Source organism: Vombatus ursinus, unplaced genomic scaffold (genome assembly GCF_900497805.2).
Source record: "Vombatus ursinus unplaced genomic scaffold, bare-nosed wombat genome assembly UNPS02009205.1, whole genome shotgun sequence".
NCBI classification, from domain to species: Eukaryota; Metazoa; Chordata; class Mammalia; order Diprotodontia; family Vombatidae; genus Vombatus; species Vombatus ursinus.
This window is the reverse complement of record NW_020948983.1, coordinates 35,554,548-35,577,867: the sequence shown is the minus strand read 5'-3', so window position 1 is coordinate 35,577,867 and position 23,320 is coordinate 35,554,548. Positions and strand designations below refer to the sequence as shown.

General features: G+C 40.0%; 1 long non-coding RNA gene across 1 annotated transcript in view; it reads left to right on the top strand.

Annotated features, from left to right (window-relative positions):
• Window positions 1–19,043, top strand: part of LOC114035707 — an 83,544-nt gene extending 64,501 nt beyond the window's left edge. Inside the window, exon 3 of the long non-coding RNA XR_003568246.1 lies at window positions 18,521–19,043. This is a non-coding gene — a long non-coding RNA (uncharacterized LOC114035707). The remainder of the gene's footprint in view (window positions 1–18,520) is intronic.
• The last annotated feature ends 4,277 nt before the right edge of the window (window positions 19,044–23,320 follow it).

The following is a 23,320-nucleotide window of genomic DNA, read 5'->3' as shown; positions in this document are numbered from 1 at the left end:
TGTCAGAAGCTTTGAAGTTTGAGCTCTATGACCCACATCAACACTGCTTTACATGATTTATGAAGGGGTTTTTTGGGGGGGGTTTGTTTGTTTTTTAAACCCGGACAACTCTACTCTAAAGGAGAATTATTCCCTCTGCCTACTCCTCGGAGGTTCTATTAATCAAAACATCAACCAATTCCCTCCCAGCTAGGTTTACAACAAAGCCAATGAGGGCAGCAATAGGTAGGTGTGAGAGTCTGAGCTGGACACCAGAAAAGTAGGAGCATAGCCTCGTAGATCCAGAACGGAAAAGGACCTTGGAGACCGAGTAATCTGACCCTCTATTTCACAGATGAGAAAACTGTGGCATATAGAGGGGGAGCATGGGCAGTAAGCAGCAGAGCCGGTGTTTGTACCCAGTTTCATTGCCTCCAAAGAAAAAGCCACCATAGTTCTTGACCTTGTCAAGTGCTTCAGTATCAGAAATGGATGTGGTTTTATCAGTGGAAATAGCATTAAAGAAGATGTATCAACAGCTCCTTTGCTTCTGTGCCCTAGGGAAAATGAAGCCTTTCCACATGACTTGCAACTGAAAGGTCTTCTATGTGTTGCCTCACCTTTTTACAAGGGTTCTTAAGTCTTTTGAGTGTCATGGACCCCTTTGGCAGTCTGGTGAAGGCTATGGAATAATGTTTTTAAATGTATCAAGGAAAATTCACAGGCTTACAAAGAAAAGAAATTATTTTGAAATACAATTATCAAGATATTTTTTAAAAAAAGTTCACAGACCTCAGGTTAAGAACATCTCCTCTGTTAGAATGGGAGCTTCTTGAGAGCAGGGACCGTCATGTTTTTCTTCTTGCATCCCTAGCAATGGGCACAGTGCTTGGCACGTGGTAAACACTTAAATACTTTTTAATCCATTTATTCCAAATCCAGCATTATTTCTTCTACATGTTCTGTTTTACCCCAGGGTGGATCCCATGATCCACCAATCGATGTGTGTTGTTTGCTAGCCAGAGGGAGATGGCTCCCTGGGGAGATGCGTACAGGAAAAGAACTTGGATTGAGCATCAGGAGATTACCTCTGATCCATTAGATGTGGAATGTTGGGAATATCTCTTAACTTTTCTGAATCAGTTCCCCAATTGTTTACCACCCTAGCCCCCAGCCAAAACAAACAGGACAATTGGCAGTAATTCCTCCCCCACTCCAACCACAAAAAATTCCCAAGCCCAGGAACCACAATACCTAACCTGGCTGCTTCAAAGGGTTTTTGTCAGGATCAGAGTTGATAATGCATATGAAAGTACTTAGGAAACCTTAAAGCACTATATAAATATAAGGGTTCATTATTTCCAAAGGCAAGATGTTCGAGAGATTGCATGAGTGCACAGACAGCTTTTCCAGGTCTAATTTCTTTCCACATGGGCAAATCCACTCCCTTTGCTTTGACAGCAATTGTAAACATGCATAGTTCAAGGAAGTTAATTTCAACTCCCTCCTTATTGATCCAGCCTCCATGTTCACATATCTACATTCACTTATCGTGTTACTCTTGCAAGCAGTGTGATGATCTCTCTGCTTGCTTTGACAAAGAGCTCCATGTTCCAGGCTTTGAATTTCTAAAGCCCCTCTCAATGGCTCAGACAATAATAGCTGATATTTACAGAGTACTTTCTCCACGTAATCTCCTTTGATCCTTCCAAAAATCCTTTGAAGTAAGTCTTAAAGGCATTATTTCCCCATTTTCCCAAATGGGGAAACCGAGACTCAGAGCATTAGCCACAGAACTAGTAAGCTCCATTGGCAGGATTCAAACTCAGTTCCCTTTGACTCCAAGTACTATGTTTCCTATACATCATGGCACTAATGCTTTCAAGGAAGACTAGCACTTCTGGTGTGAGGGTTTGCTGAGCCCTTTTCAGGGCTGCATATCCACCTTTGGTGTCTACCTGGTACTCAACTCTTACCTGTGTCTCCAAGAAGTTGTAGTATGTTCAGTGGCCATACCCAGGTAAACTGTCTCAGCAGACAGGCTAAATCAAATTGAGGGTAACCTATAGACTGCAAACCTGTTAATGAGTTAGAAGGAATGTTATCCTCCAAGCATGTGAAGACTTCCCTTGTAGGAATGGGTAGATGAGAACAATTTGTTCCAACTGCCAGGAAGATGAGTGAAGCAGGAACTGTGGAACACTTAGAGCTTAAGTCAAATATTGCAGATGACAAGGTTATCCACTGCATCCTGGGCTATTGCCTGATAAAAACTTTTGTTTTGCCACTAGACTTCTGTGACTCAGGACGAGAAATCAGCCTCATGTAAATCCAATTCACTCACAAGTCAAGACATTACCCTCCAAAGTAATTCATTGGTTCTCTTTGAGGTACCAACACTTAGATTATGAATCTCGGGGAGCTATTGCTTTTAATTGTATTTCATACTCTTACTTGATGCTAGCTATGATAAGTATCCTTTTCTCCCTGTTTAAGGTGTTTTGGAATTCTTGATCATGTTTCTTGGGTTCAGCCAATATTCAAGTCCAAAAAAGGGCTCCATATTGGGACATTTTATGAGAAAAAAAATTAAAACCTGATGATGACTACTACATTTTGACCCTCTCTGAATTCTTTCTCAGAGTCATAGGTTGTCAGTACTAGAAGAGACCTTAGAGGTCATCTAGTTGAACCCCTTTATGTTACAGATGAAGAAACTGAGGTACAGAGAGGATGTCAGACCTAGGAGACACAGTGACGGACCCTCTTTAAATATTGCTTTTGATGAACACATTTTAAATACTCTCCTCTCCTCTCCTCCCCACTCCCTGCCGAAATCTACTCTCTATAAAAGATATCATTTTCAAATTTGGTGGGTAGGAGACAGGCAAAATTTAAAAATCTTGCTCGGGCATAGACATGTCTTGTTCCAGTTTTGGGCAGAGTGACTTCTTCAAGATGACAGATCAAAATAATAGCAGATATTGTAACAAAAACTAGGTTTCCTATTTCTTAGTTCAATGTCTTTTCTTGACTATACTATTCCATAAGTACTATCAACTAAGTGGCACAAGGGGCAGCTAGGTGGCACAATGTAGAGAGTGCCAGGTGGAGTCAGGAAGACTTCTCTTCCTAGTTTAGATCTAGCCTCAGATACTTCCTAGCCGTGTGACCCTGGGCAAGTCATTTAACCCTATTTGACTCAATTTCCTCATCTGTAAAGTGAGCTGGATAAAGAAGTGGCAAACCACTCCAGTATCTAACTTTATCAAGAAAATCTCAAATGGCGTCATGAAGAATCAGACATGACTGAAATGACTGAACAACAACACCAACATTATCATGACTCAAGAATACATTACTACTTGCTTTCATTTTGTTAGCATAAGACCTAAATAAATCGGTTTTTTTCCCATTTTTTTTATTCTTTCATTTTCTTTCAAGTTAATATTTACCCAGCACCCACTGGAGGTTTTATATGCTACTAGATCTGACAATATATGATCAATATGGAGCAATGAACATCAGGTCAAGTCACCATCTTCCCAAAAGTTTCTCAGTGTCAGCATCAGTCACAAAGCAGTGTCTCTTCTAGTCATTGTCTCAAGAACCATGATTAGAATTATTTATCTCCACTTAGCAGCTGTAAAGGATAGTATCTCTAACATCTGGCCACTATGAGGCCATTATGGTCACAATGAATAACTTTCTTTTTGTCCCACCTTCTTTTTTTTATCCTTTTAAAAATCAACTGGTTCTACTAAGATATTTGTTTCTTCTCTATTTTTAACAAAAGAAACAAAAGAAAACCTCTCCATTACTACCTGCAGTTCTGGAAACTCACTATATGCCATTTTAAGCCAGATCCTGGATGCTCCAGTTTCAGCTTTCCCTGAGGCTTTCCTCTACTTTTGGGACACCATGTAGAGCTTCTGAACATCTTAGTGTGAAATAAATATTATCATTAATTCAATAAATACCTACAGATAGGTTTGATCCACATTCTCCTCCCAAGAGAGACTACCAACAACATTATTTAGGGCCTGTGTTAGAATATTTATTGTATAAAAAGGGGAATAATTTTTCAGAGGGAGAGAAAAATAAGCTCACAACTGGTAGGTTGAAATGTTTTTCTTCTTCATAAAAATGTTTAAGACATTAAAGTGACTATGATAGAATGACTTTATAGCCTTCAATTAAGATTGGATAAGTGAAATATAAAGGCAGCTAGGTGGTACAGTGGATAGAGTGCTGGGCCTGGAGTCAGGAAGACTTATCTTCCTGAGTTTACATCTGGCCTCAGACATTTACTAGTTTTGTGACCCTGGGCAAGTAATTTAACTGTTTGCCTCAGTTTTCTCATCTGTACAATGAGCTGGAGAACGAAATGGTAAACCACTCCAGTATCTTTGCCAAGAAAACCCCAAATTGGGTCATGAAGAGTTGAACATGATTGAAAATGACTGAATACAGACACAAGTGAAATATAAATAGATGCCACCCAACAGGTGTCTGGCTGCCTTTCTCATGACTCCCTGTTGTGGGTGGGCCAGGTTCATGGACACAGCTTTGGCTCGTGTTTTAGGAGAGGTCATGCAATCATAGCATCATAGCATAGCTTTATAGCCATCTAGTCTAGCTGCTTCATTTCATGGGTAAAGAAACTGAGATCTGAAGAGGGTAAATGCTTTAACCGATTAAGTGGCAAAGCTGGTGTATGAACCCATGTCGACTAACTCCAAATCTAGCTCACTTTCTACTATTCCATACTGGTGAAGCAGAGAACAAAGGTAAAATTGATATATTGATTTAAAATAGCGCTTAGGTTTTATTAAGTACTTTGATACAAATATAGATAAATGTTTAAGATATGCATTTATACAGAGAGATATAAGTACATATATCTATCTCAAACATTTATGTGTATTTATCTAGACAAATATAGATATAACTACTATCTACCTATCTGTCTATCTATCTATATCTCAAACATGTATCTAATGTCTGCTGTTACTGTTTGCAAGGCTTTGTGCTAGGAGTTTGGAGTATAGAAATAAAAATAACACAATCCCTGCCCTGTCAAGGGACTTACATTCCATTGGGGGTAAATGTTACCTTTTTGTCTTTGTTATTATTCAGCCATTTTTTGATTGTGTCTAGCTCTTTATGACCCCATTTGGGGTTTTCTTGGCAAAAATACTGGAGTGGTTTGCCATTTTCTTCTCTAACTCATTTCATAGATAAGGAAACTGAGGCACACAGGGTTAAGTGACTTGCCCAGAGTCACACAGTTAATAAGTGTCTGAGGCTGGATTTGAACTCAGGTCCTCCTGATTCCAGGCCTGGCTCTCTATCCACTATACCATCTAGCTGCCCTTTTTAAATATAATGTAAGTAGGACATAGTGGAGGTAAAGGAGAGATCCAAAGTGGTCTTGGAAAACATGAGGAGGGAGATCACATTTTTAGCTAAGTAGATCAGGAAAGGCTTACCCAAGCTGAGCCTTGAAGGATGGATTTGAAAACCAGAGATGGAAAGGGAAGAAACATGGTTGGCCAATCATAGGTCTAGGACTTGAAGAAACATCTTTTGGCTTTATCTTCTCCTGTTATCCTTCCCCTGAAGTGGTACCAGTCAAAGTTCAAATGCAAAGGGGAGGTGTGGGTCTTCCATGACAGACTTGATTGATTTCACCATTTTGCCAGGATTGGCTTTGTGGACCTTCAGTTGTGTGCTGAGTGAATATGAGCAGATTAGTCTGCTTCTTTCTTATTTTTCTCACTTCCCAGATTCATCTTCCCCTGAATTCTTCAAGGAATGAATAAAGAGATAAATGAATGAAAAAGTTTTTGTTAAGTGATTACTATACGCAATGTGCTGAGGATACAACTAGAAAAGCAGACAGTCCCTATTATCTCTCTCTTTCTCTTTTTTCCAGCCAAAGACAAGGTTTATTAAAGATCTGCCATATTGGCCAGACTCTTAAGGAATCTAAGCATTTATGTTGCTGATGCAAGTGGGCCAGATCTTAAGAATCTGAGCACCTTAATGGAGGCCAGATGGACCTTATATACAGAAAGATTGTGGGAGGGATCTAGGAGTGGGCAAGTAGTCTGGGGTGACTGGAGGAGGGGTCTAAGGAGGAACTGGATAGGAGTGGTCAGGAAGCTGGGGTGAGAGGTAACGGAACGCCAGGGTCCTGGACCACATGACCAGAAGCTTACAGTCTAAAGATAGAGACAACACATGTAGGAAGTATCAGTTGCTTGTCAGCTAGAAAGCCCCTCATGGTCCTGAGAGTGCAATGGCAAAGCAGATGGCGATGTATCACTCATTAATAAAACCCTAACTATTTCTGATGTTGAACCATGTGACAGCACCAAGGACTTTGATACTGAGAACTTTCTTTTCCTGATTTTTAGTAGCTATGACTACTGAGGAGGCAGGGCTCAGCACACGCTAGTTGACCAATAGTTGGAGAGGACGGTTGAGGTGTTGGTGTTGGCCTCCTGTCTCTAAGGCTTTCTTGCTGTTTCTTCTAGGCTGGTTTGCCTGTCCTGTCGGTGGCAATTGTTCAGCAGAAATGACATTTCTGGACAACCTGGTGCATGTCTAGAAAAGTAGTGACCAGGTTAAAGAAAAGACTGCCCATCACACCAGCCACATAATGATTCAATATCTTCTCCTTTTTATAATTTAATAAAAGAAAATACAAATTCTTCCTTTTTAGTGCTAAAAGAAATGCATTTTTTTTGGTCTTCCTTTTTCTTCTGATGTTACTGGGTGGTGATGAGGAGGGGTGACATCTAAATATTTGAGGTTCTCTGAAGCTCCAGGTCTTTTAATCTTTCCCTAGGGCCTATTTCCTTTTCCTGGGTATGATTTAATAAGGATCTGGCACTTTAGTTTTTTGGCTGCCTCCTTTAGAAATCGGGTAATCAGGACAGAAAGCTTTCCAAACCTCCTCACGCCTTCCAGGCTTTTGGAACTTATGCCCCTTTCTGTCAGCTCCTCTCCCACACCTGAAGGAGCCATCCAACAAACTTTACAGTTGATACAAGCAAGTCAAGTAGCATCAGAATAGCTCTTAGACCTGACAGCGGCCTGAGCCCAGGAGAGCTGGTACATTAGGAAATTAATGAAAAGAGAAAGAAATCGTTGGGAACTTAGAATTTTCAAGAGGAGCTCGACGACCCCCAAAAGCTTCAAGTAGGAAGAGAGCTAATGCACTGAACCCAGGGGCTCAGCTGCTCTCTGCTGTCTGCACTCCCCTTCACAGTAGGAGCCTGGCACGGCTTCCTGGTGCCAAACAATGGGGTACGTGCAGGGAGACGGGTGCTGCTGCCAATGAAGCAGGCACACGGCAGCACATGCCAAGCAGGGGCTGGTGTTCCAGGATTTGGAGGAGCAGATGATTCCCTGGCAGACTGAAGATTTTAACCCATCATGTCGCCTTCAGTGAATAAAAGGCATTTTTGGAGAAGGTGCTAAATGAATCTTCTTGGGCGTAGCTGATTTGGGAGCATGTTTCGGGTTTTCTGCTGCAAGTGTAGAGATTCTCTAAGATTAGAGTTTAACCAAAAAAAAAAAGAAAGAAAGAAAGAAAGAAAGAAAAGAAGAGGAAATCTGGTCTAAAATCTTGACTTTGAAGCCAGAAGGTTGAGGAGGTACAATACTGATTCTTCAATATTCAAAAGACAACCCTACTTACTTTGTCTACAGCTCCTGTCCCACTTTAGGCCCTCATCACTGACCATATTAGCAGCTTTGTAACTGTGCTCTTTGATTTGAGTTTTTTTCTCTTCTCCAATTCATCTTCCATGTACTTGTCAAACTGATATTTTAAAAGATGGGTCTAGGGGGCAGCTAAGTGGCGCAGTGGATAGAGCACCAGCCCTAAAGTCAGGAGGACCTGAATTCAAATCTGGCCTCAGACCAAACACTTGATACTTACTAGCTGAGTGACCCTAGGCAAGTCACTTAACCCCAATTACCTGAAAAGGAAAAAAAAAAGATGGGTCTGACTCTATGACTTCCCTCCTCATGAAACTTCAGTGGCTTCGTTTTTTTGCCTTGAGGATGGGGTTTCTTAACTTGGGTTTGTGGATAGACTTCAGGATAAGAAAAAAAGGACATCTTTATTTTTACTAACCTTTAAATGAAATTTCACATTCTTCTGCCTCTTTTTGTATCCCCAGCACTTAGCACAGAGTGCCTAGAAAACAGTACGTGCTTAATAAATGTTTATCAATTGATTGAGTTATGAATTAAAAATCATTATTCTGAGAATAATCATTATTATATAAAAATCATTATTCTGAGGCTTCACCAGATTACTACAAAAGTCCATGACACAAAAAAGGTTCAAAAGCCATGTTCTAGGTACTCAATAAACACTCATTAAATACATGCCATTGGTCACAAAAGGGACAGTGTGAAGATGTGTGGATGGATCTATACATCACAAGTCCACGTGCTAGAAAAACAACTCCACCCTTGAGGCAAGGCTTAAACCTCTAGGATTAAAAAAAAAGTCTCATTTTAGCATTGTTTTAAGTGCTAAAGAGTTTTATCTTCTAATCTGGCTCTAAGGTATCCTTCCAGACTCATGCACTCTGTATATTCTAGCTAAACTGTCCTACTAATGATTACTTTACTCAGAACTCCCATTGTCACCAGAAATATACTCCTTCTTGACCTCTGTCTCTTAGAATCTATCCCTTCCTTCAAGGCTTAACTCATGTGCCAACTCTTCCAAGAAGCCCTTCCTTCCCCTAGTAGTTAGTGCTTTCTCCTATCTCAAATAATCTTCAAAATTTTATTTACATATACCACTCAGTAAAATTCACTCTCCTTGAGGGTAAGGAAGGTTTTTTAATTTTTTTTTTCTCTGTATCCCTGGCATTTAGTACACTGTCTTACATATATTATAGGCACTAATAAATGATTGAATTGGGTTGGACTTGTGTTGTGTGGACAGAATATCCCAAATCTATTAAATATGGCTGCCATAAGGTCATGCAGTTTTACTGACCATCTTAATAATTACATTGAGCTATGATATGGCTTTAGTGTGCTATAATGGAAAGACCATGGATTTTGAGGCAGAGGACCTGGGTTGAAATTCCAGCTATGCTATTTAATCTCTCTGTCACCCTGGCAACTAATTTCTCTTTGAACTAAGTGATCTCTTAGGGTCGTTCTAGATCAAACACCTATGATTCAATAGATTCTTGTAGAATAGATTATAAAGGTGGCTGAACATTTGGAGGCCATCTCTATGTGCTATGTGGAGTCATGACTTGGGTTCCAGAGAGTTTAGAAGGTGGTATAATTTCTAATTCAAATTCTGCTCATATCTCACATTTAAACAGAAAGGCCTCTAATTTATATGGAAATCTTTATCTCTTACACTTGCAACCTGTGTTATGGTGGTTTGTTCATTTCTATTGCAGTGATTAGTGTTAAATGTTCCTTTACCTTAATGATCTTATACACAAAGTCTTTTCTGATCCATGAACTATTAGTTGCCTCCCTCCCTAAATTATCCTCATTTTATTTGGCATTTAGTCAGTATATGTTTATATAAGTGCACATTGTCTTCCTCAGTTGAACATAAGCTTCTTGAGAGAAGGGATTGTTTCATTTTTGTCTTTATCTGCTCATCACCGGCACAGTGCCTAGTGCAAAGCTGTGGTTTTATCAATGCTTGTTGGTTGGTTGATTGATTGATTCTCCTTTTATTGGATTGTAGACAACTTGATGACTATCTTGATTCATCTTTTAAACCCCAGGGCTAAGTACAAGCTTCAAATATAGAAGATTCTTATTAAGAGTTTCTTTAATTGAAGAGAGTTTACTGCCAATGGTCTCAGAAACTGAGAAATAATTAGGTTAGTTATGAGTATTGGCTATGAAGGTCATGATCTATAATTTTTTTAAAAAAATGGCCATTTCATAGGAGGGCAGTCAGATAATAAAGGGCTGTATAAGGAATGGTTGAAGGAATTGGGGTATTTAGCCTAGAGAAGAGAAGATTGTGGGGGAGAAGGGCATGATATTTGTCTTCGAGTAACTGAAGGATTGTCATGAAGAAGGATTAGACTTGTCATATTTGGCTCTTGAAGGTAAAACTAGGAGTCTCAGAGAGATAGATTTTGACTTGATAGAGTAAACACTTCCTAGTAGTAGATAGAGTGCCTGGAGTCAGGAAGACTCATCTTCCTGATTTCAAATCTGGCTTCAGATACTTACTAGCTATGTGACCCTGGGCAAGTCACTTAATCCTGTGTGTCTCAGTTTCCCCATCTGTCAAAAGAGCTGGAGAAGGAAATGGCAAAACACTCCAGTATCTTTGACAAGAAAACCCCAAATGGGGTCAATGAAGAATCGAAAATGACTGAACAACAACAAAAAATAAAAGGAGATGGTAGACTCCCCCTCCCTGGAAATCCTTAAGTATAGGCTGTATATATATATATATATTAATATATATTTTTATATATATATATATAGGTATATATATAGGTTTTATAGGTTTGTTTGCATATTACAGGAAAACTCCTTGTTCAGATAGGAGTTGGATTAGATTTCAGTGGTCTCTTCTAACTGTGAGATTCTGTGAAAGAGTTAATTTTATCTGTCAGATGAGAGATGGATAAAGTAATATTTTGGCTATAAGGGGAAGATATTTTGGAATTGAGGAAGGAACAAAAGAGAATTTTGCTAGGATAGAATTCTTTTGCTTCAATGCCCTCATGACAAATGTCAGTCAACTATCTATTACAGATTTCTGAATGAGTAATGTATTATGAGGATCTAACCTGGTGCTCTGTGAGGGCAATACTTGGGAGGAAGGTTTACTTGGCATTTAAGCATCTTGTAAAACCCTTTAAAGATTTATATGCATAGTGAGCTGGGGTTAGGGATGAGAAGGCGGCACTTTGCCAGCTTGCTAAGACATTTGAAATTCATATACTTGGGACCTGAGAGCTGTGTCTGAATGTTTTGGTAGAGAGTTCCAGTTGGTATTAGTAAACTGTGACTCCACCCACCAAAGAAACTCTAAGAAAAAGGACTTTGTGGGCAGCTAGTTTTCTTAGAAAACAACCTTTTTTGGATTGCTTCTTCCATTTGCTTGCCAGAAGCCCTTTAGAAAAGTCACTTCACCTCTTTGTATATGGATTTATCCATCTGTTGAGTGGTAGTATTAGGCACTTGCCAGCTGCATGGGTGGCATTGGGATTAATACAAATCCATCCTAGAAATCTTTGGACAAATTCCCCAGGCAAATTCTCCTTAGTAAGGGGAGGGTGAGAGGAAGAGGGAAGAACCTAGAAACACAGTGGCTACATTTTGCTTGAAATACATTCTCTCTCTCTCTCTCTCTTTCTGTGCAGAACCATGATTTTTCTTCAATGTGAGAAATTCTACTGTGGAATCTCCCTTCATTGTTATAGATTCATACTTTCTTGGTAAATTAGGGCCTTAAAATTTGAAAAATACTGTCGCCTTCAGAGAGAGAACTGATAAACTCTGAGTGCAGACTTTTTTCACTTTCTTCATTTTGTGTGTGTTTGTATGTGTGTGTTCTGCAACAGAGCTAAAATGGAGAGATGTTTTGCATGACTTCACATGTATAATTGATATCATATTGCTTGCCTTCTTAATGGGGAGGAGCAGGAGAGAATTTGGAGCTTGACATTTTTTTTTTTTTGGTGAAGCAGTTGGGGTTAAGTGACTTTCTCAGGGCCACATGGCTAATAAGTGTCGTGTGTCTGAGGCTGGATTTGAACTCAGGTCCTCCTGACTCCAGAGCTGGTGCTATATCCACTGCGCCACCTAGCTGCCCCAGGAGCTCAATGTTTTAAAAGATGAAATGTTAAAACATTTAAAAAAATATTTTTAATGGGAAATATTTAATGAAATAAAAACATAATTAAAATAAAGAAGATTATGGTCTTAGAGAGTTGTCTGGAGCTCTGACAAGTTAAGAGGCTTGTCCACAGTCACATGGACTGTTTGTGTCAAAGGCAAGATTTGAATCCAGGTCTTGATGATTTGCAACCAACTATCTATGAATGAATGAAAAATAATTTATTGTTTATCCATTAATACTATGCTACCTCTCTTGAAATGTATAGGATTAAAAAAAGAAAAGAGGTGTAGGGCAGCTAGGTGGTGCAGGGGATGGAGCACTGGCCCTGGAGTCAGAAAGACCTGAGTTCAAATCCAGCCTTAGACCAAACACTTGACACTTACTAGCTGTGTGACCCTGGGCAAGTCACTTAACTCCAATTACCAAAAAAAAAAAAAAAGGTGTGTATGTATATGAAATATATGCTTAGAGAAAGTTGAAAGGTTTTTGAGGCTCAATTTATGGAAAATAATTAAAGATATCCTGCTGTCTCTCTTTCCCTCGATTCTCTCATTTCTCAGGAGCATCTTGTCTTTGACAAGACCCTCTGTGGGCACTATGGACTCTCTCCTCAGTAGTCTGAGAGGATGGGCATCAGCAGTATGATGCAATTCAACAATTCAATTCAACAATCATTTATTAAGTTCCTAATACAAGCAAGCCACTGGGGATATAAAGACAAAAAAATAGTCCCTGCCTTCAAAGAGCTTACATCCTGGAATGCTGGGAGAGGGGGAGAGGAGGAGAAAACATTAATGTTGATGGGTCAATACAAAATGGATAGCAAGATAAAAGGAAAGCAAAATAATTTCTGGGTGGGAGGGAGAGCACTAACAATTAGGGGAATCAGAAAAGGCCTTTGTAGAAAGTGTCATTGAAAGTGAGTCTTAAAGGGTGCCATAGATTCCCCAAAGTGAAAGTGGAGTCAGAATATTCTAGGCCTGGGGTATAAAGGCACAGAGATAGGAGACTGAAATATTGTGTACAGAATAGCAAATACACCACACAAAATAAACAGTATTGATTGAGCAGCCATTGTACATCTGTGGAGCACTGTGCTAGGCTCTGGGTGCTACAAGGTGTAGACTAGGCATTCACAACTTCTCTTCTGCTGTCAATAAATAAAGACAAAGCCTTCAATTTACACAAGGAGCTAACATCAGAGGAAGACTATTTCTGAGATATGGGAAAGTATGTTTCCAATTCATTCCCACCTGCCTCATCCCAATAGGCTTGACCACCATTCTACAGATGGGTAAACTGGAGTATAAAGGGAAGAAGCATTTATTAAGCACTTTCTATGTGCCAGGCACTGTGCTAAGTACTTTACAAATATTATCTGATTTGATCCTCAAAACAACAAATAAATTAAGATAGACTTGTGAGTAGCACTCCTTAGGCCCCAGGGAAAGGTAGAAGGGCAAGGCAATGGGCAATGTGATGGGCTGAAGTACTTCAGAGGGTAGGCCAATAACAACACTGAAAAAGAAACCAGGAACCAAATCCACCTCTCCCTTAGAGAAAACATGACCTGGTGGACCGATGTGTTTACAGCTGGTTGTGATTTTCCTTGAGGCACTAGGGCCCTTTTGAACAGTGAAGTAGACAAACAGACAATTATGTGGAAATCAAAGCTTAAATTGAAATGTGTTGGTTATCAAATGAGGTCATGCTGCATGGGGGGAGGGGTTCCTAGGAGAAGCCAGCAAGGGACCAGGCCTCTAGTCAGAAAGCCCTTACTATATATTACAGGAGAGGCTCCATTTGCAAAACATTTATTCAAGGCTTAATTGCAAATAAATCCTTGAATTTAGCCACTCTATTGAAAGGCTGTACAATTGCCGTGGCCTCCCTAATCACTGTTCCATTCACAAACTAATCAGCAGAACATAAGTAGGCAGAGGGGTAGGAGTAAAGGGACATATGGTGCCAGAGGTGTCTCCCTCTTTCTTTTTCTCTTGCTCAATCATCCTCTCTCTTTCACTCTTTCTAATTAGTGCCCTGTTCAAATGATAATCAGCCCCATGATCTGGGGACTTTAGAGAGAACACTTGGATGTCAGTTCATTTGCACTCATGTAATTGTAGGCAGACAGCTGGCCCTCCCATTTCTACCCGCTGTCCCCCAAACATTCTTTAGTTTCCCCAAACCAGAAACAATTGCTCTGCTTAAAAACAGATATGCATTTATACTGCTTTGTTGGGTGGGACACAGATCAGTAGAATGACCAGTCCACATAAAAGAAAAAAAAAGTCTCCCAAGTTGGGTGAGTAGTAACAGATCACATTATTAAGTACTTTAAGGTTTGCAAAAATGCTGTCCATACATTCTCTTATTTGATTCTCATAACAGCCCTTTGAGGAAGATGCCATTATTTTCCTCATTTTTCGGATGAGAAAAGAGATTCAGAGAGGTTGTGATTTGCCCAGCATCACACAGCTAGCTGGCATGTAACTATGGTAGGATTTGAATCTGTAACTTATTTGCTCCAGGAAATCCAGCACCGTATTAACTGTGTCATGCCTTTACCCAAGGGTATGGTAGAGACAATGGTAGAAACCATCAATAAAGAAATCACCTTAAGATGAAGGAATTCTTAACCTGGGGACTGTTAAATTTTAAAAAAAAATCATATTTTGATAACTGCATTTCAATATAATTGGTTTCCTTTCTAGTCTTGTCTATTTCATTTTATGCGTTTAAAAACATTATTCGGAGAAAGCTTCCATAGACTTCAATAGACTGCCAGAGGGGTCAGGACACAAAAATGTTACGAACCCCTGCCCAAACATAACCTGTATCCCTCTGATGCCCCTATCTGTGGGTCAGACAGATGACAATGTAAGGACAGAGCCTGTCTAGCCTGGGGACATTTGTCCTGCCAGGTCCTGGGTTGAATTGCCATATAGATAGATTTGCAGTTTCATGTGCAATCATATATTTTTAAAAATATGATACCATATTATGGAAATGCTTGTTTTATTCTATAAATTAAAAATAAAATAAATTAAAATTTTAAAAAATTGCCTTATGGTCTCAGGTCTGCTGTGCTCTCTCATTCTTTTTATTTATTCATTTAACAAAAATTTATTGAGAATCTGCTCTATATTAATGTTTTGTGCTAGTATGGAGATTACAAAAATATGCAAAAATGTTTTTTTTGTTGTTGTTTTGGGTTAATACCATGTGTATGTGTAGAAGGGAGGAGGTAACACACATGTACATTAATATCCTCCTCATGTCATGAGGAAGGCCCTCAGCACCTTGATGGCCTATTCCACCTATGGGAAAGTTGAAGGAAGGCAATAGATGAGAGTATCACAGGATGAGTGGACATGATGTACTGTGATCTGTATTACTGGAGAAAATCATTACATCTCTAAGATCATTGGAACCTCTAGAATATATTGTTTAACTTTTCATATATATGTAGATTTCTGTCCCTCCCCCAAGAACATAGGAATCATGCACCATCAAAGCAAAACCAAACAAAAACCTTGAGAAAATGAGAGGCCACTAACCTCAAATGGTTTGTCCATTTAGTGAGCTTAGTGAGATGATTTTTTCTCTCTCTCCTTTTCAAATGAACTGAGAACAAGGAATGACCTTCAGGAGGAAACAGCAATTTAGCAAATGGTTCAAAAGGCAACACAGACTATATGTATGTGAAACAGAAAGAGATAACATTCTGCCTTTGGATTTTCAAGAGACTGGATTAAATGGCAAAGAGCCCCAGGTGCCAATGGAAATTATCACTGAAACCACACCATCACAAGAAAGACAAGCTTAGATCCAACCTTAGAACAGTCTCGTTTTACTGAAAGACAGAACCAGTCTCTATAGCTGGCTAGCGATTGTGCTTCACACAAATTGAGGAGAGAAGAAAGAAGAGGTTAGGGTAAGACTTCTAAGGGTTGGAGCCATGGTTATCTTCAGGAGGGATAATGGACGTTACTACAGAGTCGGTGCAGGATGGTTTGAAACCAAGAGGAAGAATATTTGGGTGTCAGATAGAGAAATGTCTTTCTCATTCAGTAAATCCAGACCAGGATAGGACCCAGGGGCAAAGGAAAACTGTAGAAGAAAGCCAGTGCCACCAGGGGCCAGAGTAGATGGCACAGGCACCTGAACTCAGAGATGAGAATTTGAAGCATAGTCCACAAGGGAATCTAGAGGAGAAATTCACCTTAGAATCGGTGCCAACCTGAGTCCACAGCAGGCTAGGGCAGGTCTTTCTTGCATGTAACTCCACCCGTTTTACATGTGACCTTTTTAGTTCTCTTAGCACTCACAAACTCTTAAGATGTTTAATAGGTTTGCCAAGAGAAGGGGGGTTTTAAGTGAAGTCATGAGGTGTAAAGAGGTGAGAAGAGCTATGAAGTAGAAATCTGAAGACCTGGATTCCAGTTCCAGGCCTGCCACTAACTAGCTGGACGACCCTGGGTATATCGCCTAATTTCTTCATTAGTAAAATCAGAGGATTTCCAAAGCCTCTATGAATTTTAGCAGTCTACAAATTAGGGTGTTTCCAGCTTGGATAGGGAGCATAGTCCTCCCCCTAGTGGCCAGGCATGGTGGCAACTGGCAGATCAGAGCAGTCGTAAAACTTGGGGAAATTGGGAGCCTTGAGGTAGACCCAGGAAGAACAGAGCTGGACCCGAGGTGGAGGTAGCGTCTCTTCCTTCCAGTGTGATCCCCTCACAGTTGGCATATAAAATCTGAGGTGGGTCAGTGGTATGGAATGACAAGGTTCAAAGTGTAGGCCTGCTCCTGCAGGCCTTACATGATATACTGCTCCCCACCATCCATTCTAAGTCCTTACAACTTATTGTCTGTCACACCAGCTTGACAACTTTAAAGCAATAACGGGGAAGGCACATTTTAAACGCTAAACCCAGCTAATGAGGCCAACTTTTCCGATGGCTGCTGTACCTCTAGAAACAGTTAATGAATGGTTTGTGCTTCTGGCCTCAATAACTCAGGTTATAGCTGGCAGAGCTTTCTCATGCTCCTTCTATGGTGAATGGGTAGCATATTTTAATTGAAATGACTGAAACATTTCCCTACCCTTTCCAACTCAGAAGCAGATTTAAATGAGGAATCATTTGAGGAACCATTTTTGACATTGTGTTGTTTGTAGAAACCATCTCACAGGGGTAGGGAGATGGGAAAGGCAGGGGCAGAAACAGAAATAGATAGTTATGAAAAATCCTACTTAATAAATAAATGGACTGTTGAATAGTAAAATGATTCTCTGATTCCTATGATACATGATTTCAGGTGAGAGTTATATAATTTACTTTTGCCTCAGTATCCCCATCTCAGCACAGAGTTGGGTACTGACTTGGAAAATATTTGATAAGTAGTTATTGATTGATTCAATGAAATCCACGTTTGTTTTTTAAACATGAAATGAATTATATCTTCTTTGTACTATACTACTCCTTTCATGGTTAATGAGTAAAGTACTCTCTACTCTCTAACTCTCTGGCCATCTCCTCCACATCCTCACCAACCACTCCTTGCTGCCCTCACACTTTTCTGGAAGATTTCCACCTGTCCTTTTTGGTGATTTCTTCTCCTAGACCATTATTTCAGGAGGACAGTTAGGTGGCTTAATGGATAGAGTGCTTGACCTGGAGCCAGAAAGACTCAAGTTCAAATCTGGCCTCAGACATTTAGCTGTGTGACCCTGGGTAAGTCACTTAACCCTGTTTGCCTCAGTTCCTCATCTATAACATGAGCTGGAGAAGGAAATAGTGAACTACTCCAGTATATTTGCCAAGAAAACCCCAAATGGAGTTGTGAAGAGTTGGACGTAACTAAAATGGCTCAACAACAAAACTCATAATAATAATTTCAGGAAAGCCCCAGCTTTTACTTTACTCCTGACTGTCTAGCCATCTCCACATCTTTATCCCTTTCTAATGATGGAACCATGAAATGTGTTTAAATCAACTCCATCATTTCCTGGAGAGGGTATAATAATCTACTTCCCCAAGGCTCTACTCACGGCTTACCTTTTTAATAACTTTCTGGACCTCCCTGGACACCACACCCCTATGTGTAATGTCTCCCTCATCCCAATGTAAGCTGCTTGAAGGCTGCTTTTGCATTTATATTCCCAATGCTTAGCGTGGGAGTTGGCACATAGTAAGTGCTTATTATGTATTTTTCATTCATTTATTCTTTCATTCAATCTGTGATCTGATTGATATGTGTAGTTGCCCTGTGCCTTTTGTGTGGTATAATGGAAAACTAATTGGATCTGGAGTCTTTCAGAGGAACCAGGTTCAAATCTCAGCTCTGTCACCACCTGTGTGATCTTGTGTAAGTAATTTGATCTCACTGGGATTCAATTTCTTCATCTGAAGAGTAGGAGCCTAGACTATGGTTAGTCTCTATGATAATACTCTGTGATCACTTCCTCTTCTATATCTCTTATATTCATGAGCTTGCTCTGTGTGATTCTTGTCCATGTCCTCCAAAAAGCTTTGTGTATAGCATCTTCCTAATGGGTTAGATAATTTCTTCTAATACATTTAACATTTTGTGGGTTCCTGTGCATTACTCAGGCTATCCATTTGTAGTTAACCTTCTCTCTTGCCAATCTCTCCTTTACAGCCTGCAAAATTGAAAGAGTTGGAAGAATTTTGCGTCGGGAAACAGTATCAAGCCCAGTGGTTTTGAAGAGGGATTCAATTTACTCTGTAGATCTTCAGGACAGAATGAAGTGGGAGTCTCAGGAAGGAAGATTTCAATTCACTCTAAGAAGGAACTTTCTCATCTGCTGCTATTCAAAGATGAAATGGGCTTCCTAAGAAGATAATTCCTTCTCTCTGAAAATATTTCTGCTAAGGTTGGATGACCACCTGTCAAGGATATTAGAAAAGGGATTCCTGCTTTAGGATAGGAAGGGACCTAGGAGGCCATTAATGACAATTATCTCTTTTATAGATGAGGAAAATGTGGCACAGAGAGATTAAGTGTCTGAAGCCATATTGGAGCCCAGGTCTTTCTGACCCCACACATTCAATGAGTTCTAAAGTGGGAAAGCAAGGAGAACACATCTTTATTAAGCACGTACTTTGTGCCAGGCACTATGCTAAGCACTTTACAAATATTATCTCATTTGATCTTCATAACAACACTGAGTGGTAAGTACTATTATTATTATTCCCATTTTACAGTTGAAGAAACTGAGGCAGGCAAAGGTTAGCTGACTCACCTAGGACTGCACAGCTAATAAGTATCTGAGGCTGAATTTGAACTCAGGTCTTCCTCTAGGCTCAGTGCTCTATCCATGATACCACCCAGCTACCTCAGTTCTAAGATCCTTTCCAGTGCTAAGGTTCTATGGATCCTTTTTTTTTTTTTTCTTTTTTGGTGAGGCAATCTGGGCTAAGTGACTTGCCCAAGATCACACAGCTAGTAAGTGTAAGTGTCAAGTGTCTGAGGCTGGATTTGAATCTAGGTCCTCTTGACTCCAAGGCTGGCGCTCTATCTACTTTGCCACCTAACTGCCCTCATCTACGGATCATAACAGTCCCACTAGTTATACTTGCTAAGGAAAAGGACAGTCTAAGATGACTAAAAGAATTAAAGGATGCCAGGTAATTGGCATCCTGATTTTTGGTCTCTACCTTCTCAACTCTTATCTTTCACATAGCTGACACACTAATCTTAAGCAATAGTTATGACTATGCCACTCTGCTGCTCAAAGTCCTTCCATGGCTCCCCATTTACTATAGGTTAAAATACAAACTTCTTAAGCTGAAATTTCAAGCCCTCCACAATCTGTCTCTCAGTGACTTTCGCAGCCTTATTTCATATATCTCTCTTTTACAAACAAAAAGAATACACAAATCCACAAAAAGAATGTGGATATGAGACAAATTGGACTACCAGTCATTTCATTTGCTGAATTCAGTATTCCATTTCTTGACTCATGTAGGCCATACCTCGTCCCTGGAATACACTGTTTCCTTATCTCTATCTATCAAATCCTTGTTTTTCTTTATGGCTTAATTCAACTGCCAACTGTCCATGAAGCTATCTTTTCAAAATGACCTAAAAGTGGGTACTCTCAAAGAGAACACTACTCTGTGACAGTAAGAACAATTTTTAAAAACAGATCCAAGCCCGCAAGCTATGTTTCCTGGTATTTCTCCTACTGTATAAGCAGAAGGGGGTGTGCTATAATAACACCAGACTTTGCAATCACAAGCTCTGATTCAGTGCAATACAATTCATCAAATGTCCATTAAATGCCTGCCGTGTCCAAAGAATGGACTAGGCACTAGGAACACAAAGACAGAAACGAAACAGTCCCTGTCCTCAAAAACTTTTATTCTACTAGGGGTTGGGGGAAATGCACAAATCAGCTTTGTATAAAGGAGAGAGAACTCACTACTAAGGTGCAGGAGCATGGAATAGAGGCTTCACAGAGTATTGGCACCTGATTGACAACAGCATCTAGAGTTCCCTCCTTCTTCCTCAAAGAGATCCCTGAGCTACCTGAAGGGTTCTTCTCCTCTTTTCTGTCCCTGGGAAGAGCGTAATTGGGAGGCAACTCATTTGTGTAGAGCAAAACACCTACAATTTGGTTCACTGGGTGATCTTAGAAAAATCCAGCTGTCTCAGAGCAGCTAGGGGGCACAGTGGACAAAGAGTTGGGCCTGGAGTTAGGATGTTCTGAGTTCAAATCATGCCTCAGATATATCCTAGCTGTGTGATCCTGGACAAATCTCTTAACCACTGCTTGCCTCAATTTCCTCAAATGGAAATCATAATAGCACTCACCATGTAGCATTGTTGTGAGAATCAAAGGATATTATATTTGTAAAGTGTTTAGCACAGTGCCTGGCACATAGCAGGTACTTAATGAATATTTATTCACTTCCCCCCCTTATGTATATTTTTTTCTTCATCTTGAAACAAATTGCTTATACAATCACAGAATTTGAGAGTTCAGAAGTGACTTCAGCAGCCATCTAGTTCAATCCATACCCCAAAGGAAGTCTGACTATAAGATACCTGACAAATAGACATACAACCCATTCACTTGAAAGCCTCAGAGGAAGAGAAACTCACCATCTCTTGAAGTAATATATTCCACTTTTTGACAACTGTAATTGTTAGGAAGTTTTTTCCTGACATCAAGGCTTAATTTGACATAGAGGTCTCCAAGTGTATGAGATGCTCTAAAAGGGAAAAAAAATAGCATTTTGGGTGTAAATCACAAAGTGTCAGAGTTGGAAGGGATCATCTTATTCAAACTTTAACAGAGTAAGAATTCCTTGACAACATAACAAGTGCTTATCCAGGCTCTGCTTGAAGGTCCCCATGGAGGTGCAACCTACCATCTTTATGTCACTTCTTTTATGGAGTGGAGTGAGGCTTCCACTGTTGGATAGCCCTCATTGGTAGCTCTTCATTTACATCTCCTTCTCTGTAATTGCTACCCATCACTTTCAGCTTCTGCCTCTGGGACCAAGAAGAACAAATATAATCATTTTGTCACATAACAATTGTTCATATACTTGGAGATGGCTACCATGTTTCTCCTAAGTCTTCACTTTTCCAGGCTAAACATGCTTAGTTTCAACTAAAGTTTATTGGGCATGGTCTCCAGTCCCCTCACTCTCCTGGTTGCTTCCTCTGGACATTCTCCGGTTTGTCAGTGTTCTTCCTGAAATGTGGCATGCTGGATTGAACATGATATTCCATGTGTGATTGAGAAGGATAAGGTACAATAGGACTATCTCCTCTTTTGTTCCGGACACTTCACCTTTCTATCCAGCCTATGATCACATTACCTCATTTAGACTGTCATGATACACTGTTGACTCATATGGAGATCTCAGCCCATTAAACTCATCAGGTCTTTTTCAATCTTTCTCCCTTAAATGGATTTATAACTCATAATTAAATATCTTAAGCTAAGGGTTGTATGCTAGACTAAGATGTTGGGGAAGTTTAGGAATTTAAGCTTCAGGGAAACCAATATAAGATTTATACAAGATTGACATTGAAAATCACTTCAGTGGCATTTTTTTTTCGCTTTTTGGTGAGGCAATTGGGGTTAAGTGATTTGCCCAAGGTTACATAGCTAGTAAGTATCAACTGTCTGAGGCCAAATTTGAACTCAGGTCCTCCTGATTCCAAGGCTGGAGTGCCATCCACTATGCCATCTAGTTACCCCATTTAGTGGCATTCTTAACAGTTCAATTGATGCCCCATTTATTGGGAGCTGAGGGTATCCTCACTGCCATTTTATGTGAATGGTTCATACCCTGGCATTAATGATAATACTGGATAGGCTAAACTCTTTGATCTAGGCTCAAAATTGATTCTGATCTCATCCTCTTTGACTTCTTAACCTAAATATAAGGGCAGAGTCCATGACAGATGAGGACAGGTTGAAGGAATTAGGCATGTTTAGCCTGTACAAAAAAGAAGGCTGGGGGTGGGGGAATGGGGTAGAATGTGGAATGATAACTGTCTTCAATTATTTCAAGGGCTGCCATTTTCAGGAAGTATCAGACTAGTTATGTTTGTCCCTAGGGGGGAGAACCAGGATCAATGGGCAGAGGTTGTAAGAGGAAAATTTAGGCTTAATGTTAGGAAAAACTTTCTAAGAATTAGAGATGTCCAAAAGTGGAATAGGTTATCTTGGAGGTAATGAGTTCTCCCTCCTTGGAGGTATCCAGTCAGAGGCAAGATGATCACTTGTTAGGTATATCATAGTGGGGATTCCTTTGGTGCATGGGTTGAATGAGATGGGGGTCTCTTTCTACTCTCAAAAACTGTGATTCTGTAAGTCCCTCATTTCCCTATGAATTGGGGATTTGTCCTTCCAAAGAAATGACTTGGGCACCCTTAGCTATGCTTGATGTACTATCTTCATGCTCTAGTGAGGCAAGAATGATGTTATTAAGAGAAGGAAGTCCAAGGAAATCTCAGCCAATGTTGCTTCCTAGAACCTGGAATAGCAGAACTAGTTTCCCTGAAAAGGAAGATGCAGATGTGTTACTGCTTCACTCATTTAAGATGCAATTGGAGAAAGCACTACGTCATATATTTCATGTGTTTCTATTACTTGTCCCTTAGACTCAATCAGGGACATTCATTAAGTCAGCATGTATCTGGTAATTGCTGCTGTGGGCAGTTATAAAGAAATGAGATGCTGCCACCTCTACCATTCAGGAGTTTGTAGGGCTTTGGAAAGGGTAGGGTAGGTCTGCTGAGGGAACAGTTCTATATTGATGCATGGGAGATAGAGAATCTTGGATCCAGGAAAAGTTCCTGGGATGTGGTGTACCTTGGGAAATTATGCCAGCTTTCCATTTGAAGGTCTTCTGGGACCACATAATGAGGAGCACCGCTGGGCTTGCTTCTGTTCTGTGCTTGGGAAAGGAATGA